Below are 22078 nucleotides of genomic sequence, written 5' to 3'. Positions count from 1 at the left end.
TGGCTCTGGAGTCCAGTGAGGGGATGAGAAACTGGAGCCTGTCTGCACGGTCAACCTGGAGCAGCTCGCAGGTATACTCAAAGGCCGTCAGGAATGTAACCATGTCCTCCCCCTCCTTACTCTGGGCCAGGAAGCACTGATCAAAGCTCTTTGCAGTCTTGGGTCCCCCCTCACTCACTGCAGCCAGGGCCCCACTGCTCCTCAGCCTGGCCAGTTCCAGCTCATGCTGACGTTGTTTCTCCTTCTCTTCCTGCTCATGCTGAAGTTGTTTCTCCTTCTCTTCCGGCTCCTGCTTCAGTTCTTGCTGCCTTAACTCGAACTCTTTCAGTCTCAGTTCCCTGTCACATTCCAGTCGCATCCGCTCCTGGGATGGGGAGCTCCGCCGGGACGATCCCCTGCTGGCCGCCGGGGTCAGGGTGCCCTCGGTATTCGCTGGGCTTCCCCCAACCCCTCCCCTAGGTATAGGTAGGCCGGGTCTCGGGATGTCCTCGGCAGCAGTCTGACCCCTCCCAGCCATGTCAGGCCCCGGGGCCCACGCTGCATCCGCCGGGCGGCTGCCCTCAGGCACAGGGCTCTGTTCATCCAAGCGATCCCTCTCCTCCAGCTGGGCAATTAGCTGTTCTTTGGTGGACCTCCCAATGTGCAGCCCCCTCTGCCTGCACAGCTCCACCAGGTCACTCTTGAGGCGTTTAGCATACATCCTCCGGCTGGTCACTCGCCAGCCTGTGCTCTCCGCTTTCCACTGTTCCCGGGAGACCCCTAGTGTGCCAGCCCTTCTTCAGGTCACCACCTCTCTGCCAGGGTCGAGCTGCAGACTCCTCCACCCCGGGACCGCTCGCTGCGATCCCCCGGGGGACCCTGTTACTGCAACAGTCCTTCTCTCTGGTCACACACTCTGGTCACACATCTCCACCGTGCAGGATGGGGGAAGGGAGGTAGGGGCACCCCGGAACATTTACAGATTTGCGTATGTCCGGGTATCATATGCAGGCTTGCTGTCTGGAGTGCCATGCAACAGCTGCTGCACGTCATCCGGGATAAACTGCATGCCGACCGGCTTGAGTGCCGTTGGTAATGGTGGGAGTCTCCAGGGCTGGACGGTGAAGGAACAGGTGTGGGAAGGAACAGGGGGTGACAGGGGACAGGATAGTCACCAAACCGTGTTGGTGGTGACCTGGAGGTGCAAGGGAAAGAGTTTTGGGATGCTGGATGCAGGGGAGATCAGGCACAGAGCTGCTCCGTATGCAGTGCTAGGAGCCCCTGGATTGAGTCCGCTTGGCGCTCCATAATGTTTAGGAGCCGCTCCGTGTCTTCTTTCCGCTGCTCTGCATTCTCCTTCTGTTCCCTCCTCTCAAGGTCCCTTCACTGCTACATTTTTTTTTATTTTCAGCAGCAGCCTGCTGCATAACTTAATGCAAAAGGTCATCGCTACTTTTTCGAGCCCGCTTCCTGAGTCTGCTCAGCCGTTCAGCCAGTGTTAACAAGGACCAATGGGATCCCAAAATTGATTCTGTGAAGCCAAAATGCAACATTTTACAGAGGGACCATTGTTAACACTAGACAGAGCAATGATACAGCCAATCTTAAGCACAAGCACAATTCACATACCTATCACAAGTCGAGCGCACATAAGCCACAAGACCCCTGAAATGGTGAGAAGCCACAGGGGCAGGGGGACTGATTGTTCCCAGGCCTTACTGTACTCTGGGCCCATGTGTCTTGGGGAGAGCCAACACTGCAGGAGGCCCAGTACTCAACACTGGCCACACGTTTTCCACAGGCTGTGTTCATCATTGAAGATATCTCGCTGCTGAGGGTGAGCAAGGGAGCAAGATATCATCTTCAGCAAGACAATGGCTTCTGCCCTGGCCCTTATGCGGCTTGTCTGCTTGCAGCAATGCTGCCCCTCCCCCCCCCCGACATCACAGTGGTGAGGGAACGTTACCCTTAATGGGACAAGGGACAAAGCAGCTCTGCCAAAGAAGCTGCGGAAGCAGATTGCCCAGTATCTGCATGAGGCTCTCAATGAGATCTCTGAGGCCAATTTAAAAAAAAATATTAAGATAATGTTAAGAAAAAAGTGAACAGGGTTTGAGCATAGAAGTTTCTGGTTATCAAGGAATAACGTACAGCTTATCGAGGGTGCAAAGTTTGGTTTAAGATCGGGTGGCATAAGGAATCCACAATCTGCAATATTCCCGATTGGGGGTAAGAGGTTGATGGGTCAAAGTACAGGCATTGAGATACAAGGGTATGAAGTTCATAGAGTGGCTGTGTTCGGGTGTGGGATGAAAACTTTGCTTCTCTCTCTTCTTCTCTTTGCTATTGTAGCATGTAAGTACCTAGGATTGAGCAGCCTCCCGTCTCTACCGATCCCGCTGCTGATCCTCTCTCTGACTGAGATTTCTCCTTGCTCTTTGCAGGTGTCCGTTCCCAGGTTAAACTGCTGCAGACCGGATCAGCCCAGGTGAAGCCCTCACAGACCCTGAGACTCACCTGCTCCATGTCTGGATTCTCTCTCACGTCTAGCGGGTATGGGGTGAGCTGGGTTTGACAGTCCCCAGGGAAAGGCCTGGAGTGGTTATCCGCTGTGGATTGGGATGAAGACAAATACTACCAGGAGTCTCTGAAAAACTGACTGACCATCTCCAGGGACACCTCTAAAAGCGAGGTGCATTTGGAAATGAGAGGCATGGAATCCGGAGACAGCGGCACCTATTACTGCGCCAGGGGATACACAGTGACACAGAGCCAGATTAACTCAGATCAACGAGGTTCTCCCACCTACATTCCCTGTAAAAGGAAAGAAAATGCAGCGTAGGTGAAAACACAGTAGTTCAAGACAGCTTCTTATTTTTTTTTCTCTCAACATGATACTGCAGAAAGAAGAATCACAAGAATCAGTGAAACACACCAGATCTCATGGAAAAAAGCAATCCGCTTACTTAAACGTATATGACTTCCAAGCATTTCACCATTAAATATGTGAATACATCCAGTCATTACCAAATGGCAGAGAGAGAGAGAGGTCTATCCATATATATGTATCTCAGATAGATAGAGGGTGTGTGTGGGGATAGATAGATAGATAGATAGATAGATAGATAGATAGATAGATAGATAGATAGATAGATAGATAGATAGATAGTGGAATCGTGTTTTAGTTGTTTTGTAAAATGTCTAGTATAGTTTTGGATGTTGTATCTGTAGGAAGAAAACAAACAGCAAGAAAAATGACAAAGAAGAAAAGGGAAAGGATCAAGGATGTAAAGGGGGTTAAGAATATTGACAAAAACAATATCAAGAAAGACATTTATTCGTACTGTGCCAGTGAAAGAAACCAGAAACCAGAGGAGTAATTTAAACTCAAATATACAAAAAAAATCTTAATCTCCGGACATGAGCTGGTGTGAATTTTTCACAAAAGGGATGATGACTGTAAGGCCAGTAGGGTGATAAACTAATAGGTAGCGGGTCTGATTCATAAAATATCTGTCAGAAGGGGAGACGGAACATCCACCTATTCTAGTAAAGTTACTGTGTTGTGAAGGCAGCAAATGTCACTCTGCCAGGCTGGGCCCAGATCCAAAGCCCATTGTAGGGTACGTCTACACTACGAGAGTAGTTCGATTTTACTTAAATCGAATTAGTGGAACTGATATTACAAAGTCGAACGTGTGTATCCACACTAAGAACAGTAATTCGACTTTGTGAGTCCACACTAACGGGGCAAGCATCAACATTGGAAGCGGTGCACTGTGGGCAGCTATCCCACAGTTCCCGCAGTCCCCGCTGCCCATTGGAATTCTGGGTTGAGCCCCCAATGCCTGCTGGGGAAAAAAATGTGTCGAGGGTGCTTTTGGGTAACTGTCGTCATTCCACCGTCACTCCCGCCCTCCTTCCCGGAAAGCGCCGGCGGGCAATCAGTTCGCTCACTTTTCTGGTGAGTGACAGCGCGGACGCCACAGCACTGTGAGCATGGAGCCCGCTGCGACCATCACTGCAGTTATGGCCATTGTCAACACCTCGCAGCTTATCATCCACCTTTTTCAGAGGCAGATGCTGAGAAATCGGGCGAGGAGGCTACTGCAGCGCGGTCAGGACATTAAGTCTGAGAGTGGCACAGACCTCTCGCAAAGCATGGGACCCCGCGCCGTGGACATCATGGTGGCAATGGGTCATGTTGATGCTGTGGAACGGCGATTCTGGGCCCGGGAAACAAGCACGGACTGGTGGGACCGCATAGTGCTGCAGGTCTGGGATGAATCACAGTGACTGCGAAACTTTCACATGCGTAAGGGAACTTTCCTGGAACTTTGTGAGTTGCTGTCCCCTGCCCTGAAGCGCAAGGACACCCGGATGCGAGCAGCCCTGAGTGTCCAGAAGCGAGTGGCCATAGCCCTCTGGAAGCTTGCAACGCCAGACAGCTACCGGTCAGTCGCGAACCACTTTGGCGTGGGCAAATCTACCGTGGGGGTTGTTGTGATGCAAGTAGCCAACACAATCGTTGAGGTACTGCTGTCAAAGGTAGTGACCCTGGGAAACGTGGAGGTCATCATAGATGGCTTTGCCGCGATGGGATTCCCAAACTGCGGTGGGGCTATAGATGGAACTCACATCCCTATCCTGGGACTGGAGCACCAGGCCAGCCAGTACATTAACCAAAAGAGCTACTTTTCAATGGTGCTGCAAGCACTGGTGGACCATAGGGGACGTTTTACCAACATCAACGTCGGATGGCCGGGCAAGGTTCATGACGCTCGTGTTTTCAGGAACTCTGGTCTGTTTAGATGGCTGCAGGAAGGTATTTTCTTCCCGGACCACAAAGTAACTGTTGGGGATGTGGAGATGCCTATAGTGATCCTCGGGGACCCAGCCTACCCACTAAAGCCCTGGCTCATGAAGCCCTATACAGGCGCCCTGGACACTGAAAAAGAACTCTTCAACTACCGTCTGAGCAAGTGCAGAATGGTGGTGGAGTGTGCTTTTGGCCGTCTCAAGGGGAGATGGAGAAGCTTACTGACTCACTGTGATCTCAGCGAAACCAATATCCCCATTGTTATTGCAGCTTGCTGTGTGCTCCACAATCTCTGTGAGAGCAAGGGGGAGACCTTTATGGCGGGGTGGGAGGTTGAGGCAAATAGCCTGGCTGCTGATTACGCCCAGCCAGACAGCCGTGCGATTAGAAGAGCCCAGAGGGATGCGCTGTGCATCCGGGAGGCTTTGAAAGCTAGGTTCCACAGTGAGCAGGGTCACCTGTGACTATTAAGTTTGTTTAAAGAGAAGCTGAACCTGCCCCCGTTTCTTTACCCACTTAATGTTGACTATCCTCTCCAGTTACATACCCCCTTCACCCCATTGCCCCCCTTCCAACACACCTTTAAAAATAAAATAAATGGAACTTTGTTCATTAACACCATTTTCTTTATTAAGGGTTTCGTGGTAAAGGGTTGAAACTGGGACGCAGACTGTGGTGGGGAGTGGGTGTAGTGTAGTGATGCAAAGGACGCTTCTAAACTCGAGGAATGAAAGGCTCCTGTCCTGCTCCTAGAGCAGTCCGCAGTGGTGGACTGGTTGTTTCAACGGAGCCTGCCACCCCTCCTTTTCGGGACTCTGTGTGTGGGGGCTATGTGACTTTGTGGCAGGGGGAGGACGGTTACAGATCCCCTGCTGCGTGGCTCTGTGATCCAGGATAAGGACTGCTGCATAAGATCTCTAACCGCCCTCCCCCGCCACAAAGTCACATAGCCCCCCGCCACACAGAACATGAAAACCACCTCCCAGACTTACCAGGGTGCCTAGTGACTGCAATGTGTGTGTGACCTGCTGCTGAACCTGCCCCCGCGTCTGTACCCTGGTAAAGGTGACTGTCCTCTCCAATTACGAACCCCCTTTCCCCCCTTCAAACACACTCTCCTCTAAAAGAACATGACGGAAACAGTAATGAACAGAAACATATTTTTTATTAAGAACTACACAGTTAGGGGATGACACTGGGAAGGGGGCTTGGGTGAGGTGCTTTTGGAGTGAAGGAAAGGACTTATCAAAACTTTGGGAATGAGAGCCGTCTGGTACTTGAGCAGTCTGCAGGGGTGGAGTGACTGTTTTCACGGCCCCTGCCGCCCCTCCTTCTTGGGACCTTGGGTGAGGAAGGGATGGGACTTTGTGGCGGGGGAGGGCGGTTAGAGATAGACTGCAGCGGGGCTCTGTCCTCCTGCCTCCGGTCATGCAGAACATCCACAAGGCGCCGGAGCGTGTCCGTTTGCTCCCTCATTAGTCCAAGCAGCGTTTGAGTCGCCTGCTGGTCTTCCTGCCGCCACCTCTCCTCCCGTTCAATGTGTGATCGATGGATTTGGGACATGTTCTCCCTCCACTGGGTCTGCTGGGCTGCCTGGGCTTGGGAGCAGCCCATAAGTTCCAAGAACATGTCATCCCGTGTCCTTTTCTTTCTACGCCTAATCTGCGCTAGCCTCTGGGAATGTGATGCCAGGGTAGGTCGGGAGACAGTCGCAGCTGTGGGATGGGAAAAAGGGAGTGAATTCCTCAGAAAGATAAATTTTGTTGTGAACAAAGAACATAGTCTTTCTCTGTGAACAAGACCATGCACAGCACCTATCACATGCGCACTCAGGACAAGGTCGAATTTTCGGCCTTCGCATTCAATGCCTGGGGTCTTGGAGTACAGATCACACAAGCAGGGCAGGACAGCGGAATTCGGCTAGCAGGCGGACATGGTAAGCCGTAGACTTTTGGCTGCTGAAAGCTTAATTTATAGCAGTGCCCTCCTTTCACGTTCAAAGCAGTGCCCCTAGCGTTGGCCAGTTCCTGCTGCCGGCAATCTGGCCAGCATGAACTCTGCCCCTGTCCCACCCCCCTCGTGGCTGTCCCCGGGAAAGATCCCTGTATGCTGCCCCTGTCCCGCCTCCACCGCGTGGCTGTAAACCGACGGTTACAGTTATGGAAAGGAACAGGCAATCAGTCCCAGTACTAACATTCCCCTAATTTAAAGCAGGTCACCATGAGTGATATCACTCTGATGAGGATCTCGGACACAGAGAAAGACCGTATGTTGCGTGAATGCCAGCAAAAACCGGGGCCGTATGCGGCCATGCTGTGAGAGGCACTGATCCCGGAGTACTTGCTGCTAGCCTGGCATGGAAAAGTTTCCTACCATGGAGGACACAATAAGGCTGCTCTCCCCAGGAACCTAATGCAAAAGCTTTCAAATTACCTCCAGGAGAGCTTCATGGAGATGTCCCAGGAGGATTTCTGCTCTATCCCCGGACATATTGACACAATTTCCCAGTAGCTGCACTGGCAAGGACTAAAAAGTAGAGCGCCTAGGGCAAAGTAATCATGCAAAACCGGACATTTTGAGATACTTTTGCAGTAGTTGCACTGGCAAGGACTAAAAAGTAAAGCGCCTAGGGCAAAGTAATCATGAAAAACCCATTGTTAATATTCCATTCCTGACCTGATCAAAATAAATGTTTACATGTTTAAAACACTTACCGACTGATCCGTCCCCTGATTCAGGGTCAGGGTTAACGCCTTGGGAGGGTTGGTAAGGGATCTCCGTGAGGGTGATGAAGAGATCCTGGCTGTCGGGGAAATCAGCGTTGTAAGCGCTGTCGACTGCCTCGTCCTCCTCATCTCCTTCCTCATCTTCCCCGTCCGCTAACATCTCCGAGGAACCGGCCGTCGACAATATCCCATCCTCAGAGTCCACGGTCAGTGGTGGGGTAGTGGTGGCGGCCGCACCTAGGATGGAATGCAGTGCCTCGTAGAAACGGGATGTCTGGGGCTGGGATCCGGAGCGTCCGTTTGCCTCTTTGGTCTTCTGGTAGCCTTGTCTCAGCTCCTTGATTTTCACGCGGCACTGCGTTGCATCCCGGCGGTATCCTCTCTCTGTCATGGCTTTGGAGATCTACTTGTAGATCTTTGCATTCCGTCTTTTCGATCGCAGCTCCGAAAGCACGGACTCATCGCCCCACACAGCGATCAGATCCAAGACTTCCCGATCAGTCCATGCTGGAGCCCTCTTTCTATTCTGAGATTGCATGGCCACCTCTGCTGGAGAGCTCTGCATCGTTGCCAGTGCTGCTGAGCTCGCCACGATGTCCAAACAGGAAATGAGATTCAAACTGCCCAGACAGGAAAAGGAATTCAAATTTTCCCGGGGCTTTTCCTGTGTGGCTGGTCAGAGCATCCGAGCTCGGACTGCTGTCCAGAGCATCAACCGAGTGGTGCACTGTGGGATAGCTCCCGGAGCTATTACCGTCAATTTCCATCCACACCTAGCCTAATTCAATGTGGCCATGTTGAATTTAGCGCTACTCCCCTCGTTGGGGAGGAGTACAGAAGTCGAATTTAAGAGACCTCTATGTCGAACTAAATAGCTTCGTTGTGTGGACGGGTGCAGAGTTAATTCAATTTAACGCTGCTAAATTCGACATAAACTCCTAGTGTAGACCAGGCCTAACACTGTCGATGCTAATACAAAAACCAGAGCTGCAGAACTTCCCACGCCTGCCCCATGGGGGCAGCAATGACACAAGCAAAACTCTCCTGCCTTGGGCGCAAGAGGGGGAAGGGATGTCAGGACTGAAAACTCTGACATCGCAGATTAACTCTTTAATGTCCTGAATACGTCCCCCACCCCAGTGTCTAGCAGCTGCTCGCCTCACGCAAACGGCTCTTCCCATTGGTGTTAACGGGGGATCTCCAGGGAGCGAAGCAACGAGCAATTGGCCCCTTCTCTGTATGGCTAAACCTGCCGGGGAACATTCCCCTGTGGGCACCGCACAGTTCAGTGGAGCCGGTCACTGCTGGGAAGGGGATTCAGTCCCAACTCTCTCCCAGCGCCAGCGGGTGTCCCAGCCCTATTATACGGCAGAACTCTGCCTGGACCTGAGAATCTTCCATCACTAAGTAAAGGGAATAGAAACAGGACGTAAAATCGAGTCTCTGGAATGCTGCTCTTACAGGGAATCTTTTATTTTGTTATTTTTCTCTTAGCCAAAATACACTCAGGAGCCCACCGCACTGAGCATGGTCCAGCACACACCCTCCCCAGTAACTGATAGCCGGAAACCCTCTCCTAGAGTGCTAAGAAAAATAATAAATTACAACAGAATTTGTGTCTCCTATAACAAGGTGGATATGCATATAGAAGCCACAATTCCCTGTTTAAATCTGTCTCTCTCTTTGCCCAGGCTGCACCCGGCCGGAGAGACAATCTGCCTCCCCCTATGGCCATGCCAATCCCAGCCAATCCCCTGAGAACTTCCCCCCCAGTACCCTACAGGGGTGAATAAACGCCTGCCGTCAGTTTGTAACCCTATAATTCACAGCCAATGTCACCCATTGATACGCCAAGTCCCGATGGGCCTCAGGTGCAGAGATCGCTCAGTTCCCGAAGAAACCCCGCTCAGCTGCTCCTGGAAACATGGGGCAGGGTTGGCATTTTCACAGGGGCCTCATGGATAGAGGAACTCACCTCACAAGTGACAATCACAGTCCAGAATTTCTGCTGCTGTCCAAGGATGAAACTAAAGATCCAGCTGGCAGTATAGGTCCAGCAATTTACTATAGAGACCGAGGAGATAAAGGACTCAACCTGCAGCCCTTAATTCCAGGGAACTACCAAGTGTTGGCGCTGAGGGCAGTGGGCTAGTACGGGTTCAGGGAGGAAGCCTGGTAGGGCTTATTGGGATCATGCAGAGAGAAGCAGCAGCTCCATAAGAAAGGTGTCAACTGGAGTTATTAGGCTCAGAGAGTGGAGGGCTGGTGGCCTTATCTGTTGGCTGCTCGCCTGGGGTCCTCATTCCCCTTTGGATACATCTGCTCTTGGGCTGATGGGGCCCAGCCATGACAAGCGAGAACAGAACATTGTACAGGCAGTGAAACTATGAAACCCGGACTTTCGAAAACAATATCAGAAACACAGAAAAGCTTGAGAGCCTGGGAGGGAGGGGGAGCAGCGGTGCGTGAAACAGCTGTTTCGCGCGCCGCGGCCGCTCGGGATCTCCCCCTCCCTCCCTCCCTCCCTCCTAGGCTTGAGAGCCTGGGGGGAGGAGGCAGGGCTGGGGATTTGGGGAAGGGGAGGAGTTGAGGTAGGGCCGGGGGTGGGGTAATTAAAAAATGGGGGGGGGCGGCCAAAATTGTTTTTGCTTGGGGCGGCAAAAATCCTAGAGCCGGCCCTGCTCTTTAGAGCATGTAATTGCAGAAGGATTTAAGGGCGCCTATATCCAAGTGAATGTCCACTGGAGATGGTTCCTAGCTCCCTTGGGTGCTATTGGAAATTCCAGACTTTGCTGTCACAGAAAAGGTTCCATTAATGTCCCCAAATGTTCCCAAGTCCTAAAAAATGTTCTATTGAAATTAAATGTGGCTGTGATATTTCAAAAAGGTAAGTGAGAGTTAGGTGCCCAACCCCCTTGAGTTTGAATGGAATTTGGGCACCCAAATAAATCTCTTAGACCATTTCAGATTTCTCAGCCCCCTTGCGGAAGTCAGTTCACAGCCTCAAGCGCAGCCAGAGATCCCCATGTGTATTCAGAGTTCACACTCTGTCATCTTTTATACCCATGCTGTGAAACCTGCATGCAAACTCCTGTTTCTGGGGGTTCCTGTTAAATACAACCCCCCTGGTTCTATGAGCCTCAGTCTCTCCCCAGACACAGAACTGCCCGATCCTGCCCGCTGGGGACATTTTCCATCTTCACCCATTATGAACTTGCTACTGATCTTCCTACCCATGCTGGGCCCCCTGCCTGTGAGTGTCTGTGGGGAGATTTGCTGCTGGATTAATTCCAGAGGCCCAGATTGTCAATAGCGGGGGCGGGGGGGGGGAAGGGAGGGAGGTAAAGGAATGAAGTGCCCGGATCCCAGAGAAGTCAGTGGGTGTTGGGATCCTAACTCCCTTCGGCTCAGGCTCAGGGTGTTTTATTCTCACACTTGCTCCTCCCCCAGGGGATAAGAATCATTTATAGTTTCCCTTTCCAGGCGTCCTCTCCCAGGTGCAGCTGCAGGAGGTGGAGGTGGGGGCGGTGAAGCCAGGAGAGTCCCTGAAACTTACCTGCACCATCTCTGGAGACTCGGTTTCTAGCACCAGTGCCACCTGGGGCTGGGTCCGGCCAGGGGCTGCTCTATGTATTTTACTGCCCCAAGCACGGCAGTCAGGCGGCTTTCGGCTGCATGCCTGCGGGAGGTCCGCTGGTCCTGCGGCTTCGGCGTACCCGCCACCGAATTGCCGCTGAATTTGCGGGACCAGCGGACCTCCTGCAGGCCCGCCCCTGAAGGCTCCCTGACTTCCGCCCCCACAGCCACCAGCAGGGCGCCCCCCGTGGCTTGCTGCCCCAGGCACGCACTTGGTGTGCTGGTGCCTGGAGCCGCCCCAGACAGGCAAGAACCAATATTTGAAAGGTTTCTGTCGGTGTCCGGTTCTCAGAAAAAGGAGACGAGAGCGCTCAGCTCCCTGCTCACCCCTCCTCCCCAGACATCCCTTTCTGTGTTTCTGATATTGTTTTCGAAAGTCCGGGTTTCATAGTTTCACTGCCTATACAGTGTTCTGTTCTCGCTTGTCATGGCTGGGGCCCATCAGCCCAAGAGCAGATGTATCCAAAGGGGAATGAGGACCCCAGGCGAGCAGCCAACAGATAAGGCCACCAGCCCTCCACTCTCTGAGCCTAATAACTCCAGTTGACACCTTTCTTAGGCCTGGTCTACACTACGAGTTTAGGTTGACTTTAGCCACGTTAAATCGAAGCACACGACGAAGCCCTTTCTTTCGACTTAAAGGGCCCTTTAAACCGGTTTCTTTACTCCATCTCCGACGAGGGGATTAGCGATAAAATCGGCCTTAGGGGGTCGGAATTGGGTTAGTGTGGACGGAATTCGACGTTATTGGCCTCCGGGAGCTATCCAACAGTGCTTCATTGTGACCGCTCTGGACAGCACTCTCAACTCAGATGCACTGACCAGGTAGACAGGAAAAGCCCCGCGAATGTTTGAATTTCATTTCCTGTTTGCTCAGCGTGGAGAGCACAGGTGACCACGCAGAGCTCATCAGCACAGGTAACCGTGATGGAGTCCCAGGATCGCAAAAGAGCTCCAGCATGGACAGAACGGGAGGTACGGGATCTGCTCGCCATATGGGGAGATGAATCAGTGCTGGACGAACTCCGAAGCAGTAAACAAAATGGCAAAATATTAGAAAAGGTCTCCAAGGCCATGAAGGAAAGAGGCCATAACAGGGAGGCACAGCAGTGCCGCGTGAAAATTAAGGAGCTAAGGCAAGCCTACCACAAAGCCAGAGAAGCAAACGGAAGGTCCGGGGCTGAGCTGCAAACATGCCGCTTCTACGCGGAGCTGCATGCCATTCTAGGGGGTGCAGCCACCACTACCCCAACCGTGTGCTATGACTCCCTCACTGGAGAAACACACAGGGAAGAGGGTTCGGAAGAGGAGGATGGAGGAAATGTAGATAGCTCACAGCCACAAGGAAGCGGAGAAACCGGTTTCCCCAACAGCCAGGATATGTTTGTCACCCTGGACCTGGAACCAGTAACCCCCGAACTCAATGAAGACCCTGAGGGCACACAGGGGACCTCTGGTGAGTGTACCTTTGTAAATATTACACGTGGTTTAAAAGCAAGCATGTTTAATGATTAATGATTAATTTGCCCTGGCAATTGCGGCCAGTACAGCTACTGGAAAAGTCTGTTAACGTGTATGGGGATGGAGCGGAAATCCTCCAGGGACATCTCCAGAAAGCTCTCCTTCATGTACTCCCAAAGCCTTTGCAAAAGGTTTCTGGGGAGGGCTGCCTTATCCCGTCCGCCATGGTAGGACACTTTACCACGCCAGGCCAGTAGCACGTAGTCTGGAATCATTGCATAACAAAGCATGGCAGCGTATGGTCCCGGTGTTTGCTGGCATGCAGACAACATCCATTCCTTATCTCTCTTTGTTATCCTCAGGAGAGTGATATCATTCACGGTCACCTGGTTGAAATGGGGTGATTTTATTAAGGGGGCATTCAGAGGTGCCCGTTCCTGCTCTGCTGAACAGAAATATTCCCCGCTGTTAGCCACGCGGTGGGGGGAGGGGTGAAGTGATCATCCCAGAGAATTGGGTGTGGGGGAGGGGAATTAGTTGGGTTTGTGCTGCATGTTAACCCGGAAACCGCAGCCCCTCCTTTTACATTGCAAACCCATTTTAAATGGCCAACCCAACGGGTGCTTGGTATGGGAAATGAGAGCACTACTATTTGAAACCATTCCCACATGTTAAGAAGGTTAAAAAAGCCAAAAGACTGTGTCTTACCATGGCTGCCTGCAAGCCGAAATCTGTTGCTTGGCACTGCGTGAGTGATCTCTCACACCAAACCGGCAGGCCCTCAATATAAGAGGAAAAATGCGACCTTGTAACGAAAGCACATGTGCTGTGTAATGTGAACAGCAAAATTTAACGTGAAAGAGTGTACCCATTGTTCTCTAAAATGTGTCTTTTTTAACCACCTCTCCCTTCTCCTCCACCAGCTGCAAATGTTTCTCCTTCACAGAGGCTAGTGAAGATTAGGAAGAGAAAGCGAAGGACACGTGATGACATGTTTACAGAACTACAGATGTCCTCCCACGCTGACAGAGCACAGCAGAATGCGTGGAGGCAGTCAATGACTGATTATAGAAAAGCCCAATATGAACGAGAGGAGAGGTGGTGTGCTGAATCGTGGGATGAACAAAGCAAGTTGCGGGCTGAAGATGATAGGTGGCGTCAGCTTGCAGACAGAAGGCAAGAGTCGATGCTCCGGCTGCTGGAGCATCAAACTGATATGCTCCAGCGTATGGTTGAGCTGCAGGAAAGGCAGCAGGAGCAGAGACCGCCGCTACAGCCCCTGTGTAACCAACAGCCCTCCTCCCCAAGTTCCATAGCCTCCTCACCCAGACGCCCAAGAACACGGTGGGGGGGCCTCCGGCCACCCAGTCACTCCACCCCAGATGATTGCCCTAGCATCAGAAGGCTGGCCTTCAATAAGAGTTAAAGTTTTAAACTGCAGTGTGTCCTTTTCCTTCCCTCCTCCCCCACCCATCCCGGGCTACCTTGGCAATTATCCCCCTAGTTGTGTGATGAATTAATAAAGAATGCATGAACGTGAAGTAACAATGACTTTATTGCCTCTGCAAGTGGTGCTCGCAGGGGGGAGGGTAGGAGAGGGTGGGGTGGTTGGTTTACAGGGAAGTAGAGTTAACCGGGTGGGGGGCGAGGGGCGGAGGGTTCATCAAGGAGAAACAAACAGAACTTTCACACCGTAGCCTGGGCAGTCACAAAACTCGTTTTCAAAGCTTCTCTGATGCGCACCGCGCCATGCTGTGCTCCTCTAACCGCCCTGGTGTCTGGCTGCGCGTAATCAGCGGCCAGGCGATTTGCCTCAACCTCCCACCCCGCCATAAATGTCTCCCCCTTACTCTCACAGATATTGTGGAGCGCACAGCAAGCAGCAATAACAATGGGGATATTCTTTTCGCTAAGGTCTGAGCGAGTCAGTAAGCTGCGCCAGCGCGCTTTTAAACGCCCAAATGCACATTCCACCACCATTCGGCACTTGCTCAGCCTGTAGTTGAACAGGTCCTGACTCCTGTCCAGGCTGCCTGTGTACGGCTTCATGAGCCATGGCATTAAGGGGTAGGCTGGGTCCCCAAGGATAACGATAGGCATTTCAACATCCCCAACGGTTATTTTCTGGTCCGGGAAGAAAGTCCCTTCCTCCAGCTTTCGAAACAGAGCAGAGTGCCTGAAGACGCGAGCATCATGTACCCTTCCCGGCCAGCCCACGTTGATGTTGGTGAAACGTCCCTTGTGATCCACCAGGGCTTGCAGCAGCATTGAAAAGTACCCCTTGCGGTTTATGTACTCGGTGGCTTGGTGCTCCGGTGCCAAGATAGGGATATGGGTTCCGTCTATGGCCCCACCACAGTTTGGGAATCCCATTGCAGCAAAGCCATCCACTATGGTCTGCACGTTTCCCAGAGTCACTACCCTTGATATCACCAGGTCTCTCATTGCCCTGGCAACTTGGATCACAGCAGCCCCCACAGTAGATTTGCCCACTCCAAATTGATTCCCGACTGACCGGTAGCTGTCTGGCGTTGCAAGCTTCCACAGGGCTATCGCCACTCGCTTCTCAACTGTGAGGGCTGCTCTCATCTTGGTATTCTGGCGTTTCAGGGCAGGGGAAAGCAAGTCACAAAGTTCCATGAAAGTGCCCTTACGCATGCGAAAATTTCGCAGCCACTGGGAATCGTCCCACACCTGCAGCACGATGCGGTCCCACCAGTCTGTGCTTGTTTCCCGGGCCCAGAATCGGTGTTCCACGGCATCAACCTGCCCCAGGAACACCATGATTTCCACATTGCTGGGGCCTGTTCCTTGTGAGAGGTCTATGTCTATGTCCATTTCCTCATCACTCTCGTGGCCGTGCTGCAATCGCCTCCTCGGCTGGTCCTGGTTTTGCTTTGGCATGTCCTGGCTCTACATATACTCCAGGACAATGCGCGTGGGTGTTCATAGTGCTCATAATTGCCGCGGTGATCTGAGCGGGCTCTATGATCCCAGTGCTAGCTATGGCGTCTGGTCTAAAAAAAGGCGCAAAACTAGTATCTGACAGACCAGGGGAAGGAGGGAGGGAGGGGGGGGCGAGTGACGACATGGCGTACAGGTACAGGGAATTAAAATCAAGAAAGGTGGCTGTGCATCAGGGAGAAACACAAACAACTGTCACACAGAATGGCCCCCCCCAAAGATTGAACTAAAAAGCCTGCGTTTAGCAGGCCGTTGATTTGACGGAGGGAGGGGGAAGCAAATGAATACAGAACAAATCTATTTTTTACATCTTAAGATGACAGTGCAGCATGACTGATAGCCCTCGGCATCTTCTGGGTGCTTGGCAGCAAATACTGGGCGCTTGGCAGTAGCCTTCAGGCCTATTGCACGATCTGCTGCTCTGGGAAGACTCTGCTAATGTGCGATGATCCAACAGGGCGCTTGGCAGAAAATGGCATATTACAACTGATAGTCATCATCGTCATTGTGAAGGCAGCAGGATGGGGGACTGGGGTACATATGGAGTTCCAGCCACTGATGGACTGAGCATGTCTGCCCAGGTGCCCATGATTGACAGCCACTGTTGTACGACGAGGACGGTTACCAGTCGTAATAAACCATCTACTGCCAAAAGGCAAAAGGCAAGGGCTGGTGCAATGCAGCCCCACGGCTGCCAGCACCCAGATCGCCAAAGAAGGCTACCAGTCATGCTGCACCGTCTACCGCCAAAAGGCAGTTAGCTGCTGCTGCTGTGTAGCAATGCAGTCCCACGTCTGCCGGCACCCAGATGACATATGGTGACGGTGACCTGAGCTGAGCTGAGCGGGCTCCATGCTTGCCGTGGTATGTTGTCAGCACAGGTAACCCAGGTAAAAAGGCGCAAATCTATTGTCGGCCGTTGCTGTGACGGAGGGGGAGGGGCCTGACGACATGTACCCAGAACCCCCCGCGACACTGTTTTGCATCATTCGGGCATTGGGATCCCAACTCAGAATTCCAATGGGCGGCGGAGACTGCGGGAACTGTGGGATAGCTACCCATAGTGCAATGCTCCGGAAGTCGACGCTAGCCTCGGTACTGTGGACGCGGTCCGCCGACTAGAGCACTTAGAGCATTTTATGTGGGGACACACACAATCGGCTGTATACAACCGATTTCTATAAAACCGGCTTCTATTAATTCGACCTAATTTCGAAGTGTAGACATACCCTTAGTCAGGGGGTCTCAAACTGGGGGTCGGGAGGTTATTACATGGGGGGTCAGCTGTCAACCTACACCCTAAACCCTGCTTGCCTCCAGCATTTACAATGATGTTGAATATATTAAAAAGTGTGTTTAATTTTATTAGAGGGGTCACACTCAGAGGCGTGCGGTGTGAAAGGGTTCGCCAGTAAAAAAAGTTTGAGACACACTCTTAGATACACACCATCAGATCTGAGCACCTCATACTTTTTATCGCATCTATCCTCACTACACTCCGGTGAGGCAGGAAGGTCCCGTTATCCCCATTTCACAGCCTGAGAACTGAGGTGCAACTCTGGGAGTTGGGCGCTGCAGTGCTTTAGAAAATCCCGCTTGATGCGTCAATACTTAGAAAAATCCGGCCCCAGGTGACTTGCCCCCGAGTGACACAAGAAGTCTGGGACAGGGCAGGGAACCGAGCCTAGGCCTGCGGGGTCCCAGGAGGGCGCCCTGCCAGCTGAATGATCCTTCCTCGCTTCTTTGTGACACTCCGTGAATCCCCAGGCAGGTAAATTGGGCTCGCTAAGTGAGGAGGTTTTATGTGTCACCAGGAGGGGGATATGCAAATAGGGGTGTGTGATGTTATCTGATTAAAATATCACCATATAGATCATTGTTGCAAACACTGTTATATATTTGCAGGAAATCTTGTACAAAGGTTGCTGAGTGAGGGGTCTATGAAAAGGTTATGATTTGCTGGTTATGATTATGCTATCTGAACACATTTATCATTTTGTATTTGAAGATATAAATATTGTCTCTATACTTGGATTTCAAATGTGGGCTCCTGGGGTACTGCCCACAAGGCAACTAGCCAGCACATCTTGGAGGGACTGTTCAAATTAAGTGGTTCATCAAGAAATACCCGGTTGACAATGGACCATGGGAGACGCCCATCTAAGAGATTTGCTGCAAATATATCACAGTGGTTGCAACAATGATCTATATGGTCATATTCTAATCAGATAACGTCACACCAAATATTCTATTACACACATTGATATGGGTTAAAAGGAATTATTATCTGCAAACAGAAGCCCAAATAGTCCCATGTTCACCTCTCAGTTCCCGTGTGGGGATAGAAAGCAGGAGAGGTGCAAACACAATCCTTGGCTTCCCCATCCACCCTTCCCCTTTCTTTTGGTACTGGGAGCTAACCAACCAAAACACCCCACTAAGTTTTAGTAAGGAGACAACAGTCCCCTTAGACAGACATTGATATGGGTTAAAAGGAATTATTATCTGCCAAACAGAAGCCCAAATAATCTCATGTTCACCTCTCAGTTCCCGTGTGAGGATAGAAAGCAGGAGACATGAAAACACCATCCCTGGCAGCTATAATGGGAACAAGATTGTTTCCCAATCCCCGTTGGTCAATGCTATACAGCTGTGGCGTGTCTGTTTATAGATTTATTTGACTGCATGCCCTGTACATTGTCTCACTTCTATTAGCCTCATCAATGAAGTGGTCTCCAGCCAGTCTGAGAGCCCAGTACCATGGCGCATTATGGAGCCAGCCACCCACCCACCCTCATCGTCTGAGTATCCTTCAGTGTAACTGTCTATGGAACATTCCCCGAGAACATTCTCTCTCTCTCTCTCTCTCTCTCTCTCTCTCTCTCTCTCTCTCTCTCTTCAGTGTGTGTGAATGAGTGTGGGGCTATGAAAGGGAACATGGGTGTAATGGGAATGGAGATCTGTGTTTCAGCGTGAATGCTGATACTTGTCTTGGAATGAAAATGTTTTTGTTGTTATCTCTCAATATTACATCGTGGGGATGGTTTAAAAACACCTAGCTTTCATATCACACAAGTTCTTTAAACACAACAAGGAGAAAACTTCTGTCTACACTTTATTGCTTATTAATAATTAACTAAGTAAATGATCTGAATGATGATACTTAGCAGTGATAGATTTGGTGCTAGTTGTGGGTCTAGGGCCTAGGGTCTCCAGAAGCTGGGAATGGAGGACAGGTGGTGGATCACTCGGTGATTCCCTGTTCTGTTCATTGCCTCTGGGGCACCTGGCACTGGCCCCTATCGGGAGACAGGACACTGGGCTAGATGGACCCTTGGTCTGACCCAGTCTGACCTTTCTTATATTCTAAATTATAGTCTAGGCTCCCACAGTCCTAGGCACGGTACAAACACAGACCATAAAAGCTCTCTCAGTCCCACTGAGTTTACAATCCGAGTGTAAATTGGAAGTGGAGTGTGACTGGGAATAGGAATATAAACACGAATATAAATATCATCAGCGGTGCATAATAATCTTCCTTCACTGTTGCCTGAATCCTCCTTGACTCTCCCCTAAAGAAAAACTCCCAGACACGCCACTCTCGGCCCACAAATCCCAGGGTGGCTCCACTGCAAAACCTTTACTCTGTCCTCAGACTCCGCCACCATCAGCTTCTCCCACCTGCACCCACAGGCAGGCCCCACACCTGGCCCAAAGCACGAGCCAGGCTTGCTCAGATCACGTTCCTGGTGTCATGGATCATTTCAATGTAGCCGGTCACAGCTGGGAAGGGAAAGGGGCTTCCATTCCAAATCCCTGCCAGCGCCACGGGAAATCTTCCCTCTCCAGCGGGTGGTCCAGCCCAATGGATCCCTGGGACACGACCCTTCCCCAGACACTGACCCCCCTGACCGGACGTTGCATGGCCCCTGTGCGCGTGGAACGGGGCTCCAGAGCTGAGTCCCCCCCAATCCCCAACATCACCTCACAATAGCCAGGCCCTCAGTTCCTGGGTGAGGAAATACAGTCACTGCAGGGAGCTGGTCATTCCTCCCAGGGGTCCGAAAGTGTCAGGAGGACCCAGCGCCCTGTGCCCGGCGCTGCACAGACACACAGGCCGGGACAGTCTGACTCCTGCACCCGGAGCCCTGGGGCGAGTCAGTCAGATCCCTGGCAGCAGGAGTGTGTGTCTCTTATAACGCGGGAACATGCAAATGAGGGAGACAGTTTCCTGTTTAAATCTGTGCCTCTCTCTGCCAGGCTGCACCCGGAGACACAATCTGCAGCCCCTGGGTCTGTGCAGTTACCAGCCAGTCCCCTGAGAACTTTCCCCTCCAGCACCCGGGAAAATGGGATTTTTGCTCCTTGTAATTTTCGCTGTAGCAGCTTTGGAAGGTATTTTCCTCCTCTGAATAACTGACAGAGTCAGAAGAATATTGTGTTACCGCTGTTTTTATACCGATATTAATGGCCTGTCTTTATTCCCAGGTGTCCGGTCCCAGGTGCAGCTGGTGGAGTCCGGAGGGGATGTGAAAAAGCCCGGAGACTCTCTCCGCCTCTCCTGCAAAGCCTCCGGCTTCACCTTCAGCAGCTCCGATATGAGCTGGGTCCGACAGGCTCCTGGGAAGGGCCTAGAATGGGTCGCTTTTATAAGCAGCAGTGGGAGTACAATATATTACTCTGATTCAGTGAAAGGCCGATTCACCATCTCCAGGGATAATTCCAAGAGTGAGCTGTATCTGCAAATGACCAGCCTGAAGCCCGAGGACACCGCCCGCTATTACTGTGCGAGAGACACAGTGACACGAAACTGGTTTGTGATCATACAAAAACCAGGCTGCGGAATCGCCCTTCTCCCGGCAGCCGCGCGGGGGCAGCAGTGACACACACACCGCTCCGGGCTCAGAGAGGAGACCTGGCAACCAGGCAACCAGGTGAATGTAACACAAACCTCCTGTCAGTTTTAACCCTTTTGTTCCCGGGCAACGTGTCTCCCCATCCTGCCCAGAGCCCCGCTGGCCTGCGGGTTCAGAGATCCTTCGCTTCATCTGGGAAATCCGGAGTGAGTCCTGTTCTGAGTCGCTCTCCCCTCGCAGACCTGGCACCTTGGCTGTCCCAGGCCCGTCTGTGTGTCAGACTCACAGGACAGCATCTGTCAGTGTAAAGGGGACAAGCGCGTTGGGCTTTGCATCAGACCCAACGGATGGAGCGAATTGCTTCTGGGTCCAAACCCTCCAGTAGTGTAAAGTCACCGCAACTGCTTCCACTAGACTCGAGTTATTCCTGATTTACACCAGGGAGGCTCTGGCCCTTTCAGCAAACTGGGACGTTTATCGCATTAATGCAGCGGAAGGTGATTAGTTCATTATAACCGATGTGGGGCCCCTCACTGGAGCATCTCCGCCCTTCACAAGCGGTTATTGCCTTTATCCCCACAACGCCGCCGGGAGCCCGGGGAACTATCCCAGCCCCCAGGTTGCACCCGGAGAGACAATCCACAGCCCCCTGGGTCTGTGCTGTTCCCAGAGACTCTCCCATAGAACTTGCTTCAGTCAGACCAGGGAAAATGAATCTTTGGGTCCATTTAGTTTTCACTGTAGCAGCCTGGGAAGGTATTTTCCCACTCGTGAACACATTGCAGAGGCAAACAATGTATTGTTCCACACCTGTTTTCTAAGTGTCTGTTTATTCGCAAGTGTCCAGTCGCAGGTGCAGCTGGTGGAGTCCGGAGGGGATGTGGAAAAGCCCGGAGATTCTCTCCGTCTCTCCTGCAAAGTCTCCAGTAGCCTTCAGTAGCGCCTATGAACTGGGTCCGACAGGCTCCTGGGAAGAGACTCGAATGTGTCGCCCATATAAACCCCAGTTTGGGTACTGTATATGTGTCTCCCCTTCCTGCCCACAGCCCGGCTGGGCCTCCGGTGCAGAGATCCCTCGCTTCATCTGTGAACCCCAATCCGGAGTGAGTCCTGTTCTGAGTCGCTTTCTCCTCCGAGACCTGGCACCTTGGCTCTCCTGGGGCTCGTCTCTGTGTCAGACTCACAGGACAGCGTCTGTCCGTGTAAAGGAGACAAGCGCATTGTGGGACTGATCCAGTGCCCATCAGAGACAACGGGATTCATCCTCTTGCCCTCACTGGGGTTTGCATCACACGCAACGGATGGAGCGAATTTCTCATGGGGCCAAATCCTCTGGTAGCGTAAAGTCACTGCAGCTGCTTCCACTAGACTTGAGTTACTCCTGATTCACATTAACTGGGGATCTGGTTGTAACCATGCCTTGGTGGGTCACATCTAAGAATACCAAATTGAGGACAAATTGCTGAGAAATAGGGCAAATACACCCTAAAACTGGTAGTTATTATCCCATAAGATATACCAAACAAGAGAGAAAAGTAAACTTTTGTTTCACCACACTGGCTAACAATAAGTCAGAAAAGCAGTTTCCTTAGGTTTTGCAGTCCTGGTATCACCACAAAACCACTAGACTTAAAGAT

General features: G+C 51.7%; 1 pseudogene; it reads left to right on the top strand.

Annotated features, from left to right (window-relative positions):
- Positions 1-1009: 1009 nt before the first annotated feature.
- LOC135886381 (immunoglobulin gamma-1 heavy chain-like) lies at positions 1010-20468 on the top strand (annotated as a pseudogene).
- The last annotated feature ends 1610 nt before the right edge of the window (positions 20469-22078 follow it).

The sequence above is a fragment of the Emys orbicularis genome, chromosome 12, assembly GCF_028017835.1.
Source record: "Emys orbicularis isolate rEmyOrb1 chromosome 12, rEmyOrb1.hap1, whole genome shotgun sequence".
Lineage (NCBI taxonomy): Eukaryota > Metazoa > Chordata > Testudines > Emydidae > Emys > Emys orbicularis.
This window is presented reverse-complemented; position numbering and strand designations above follow the sequence as displayed.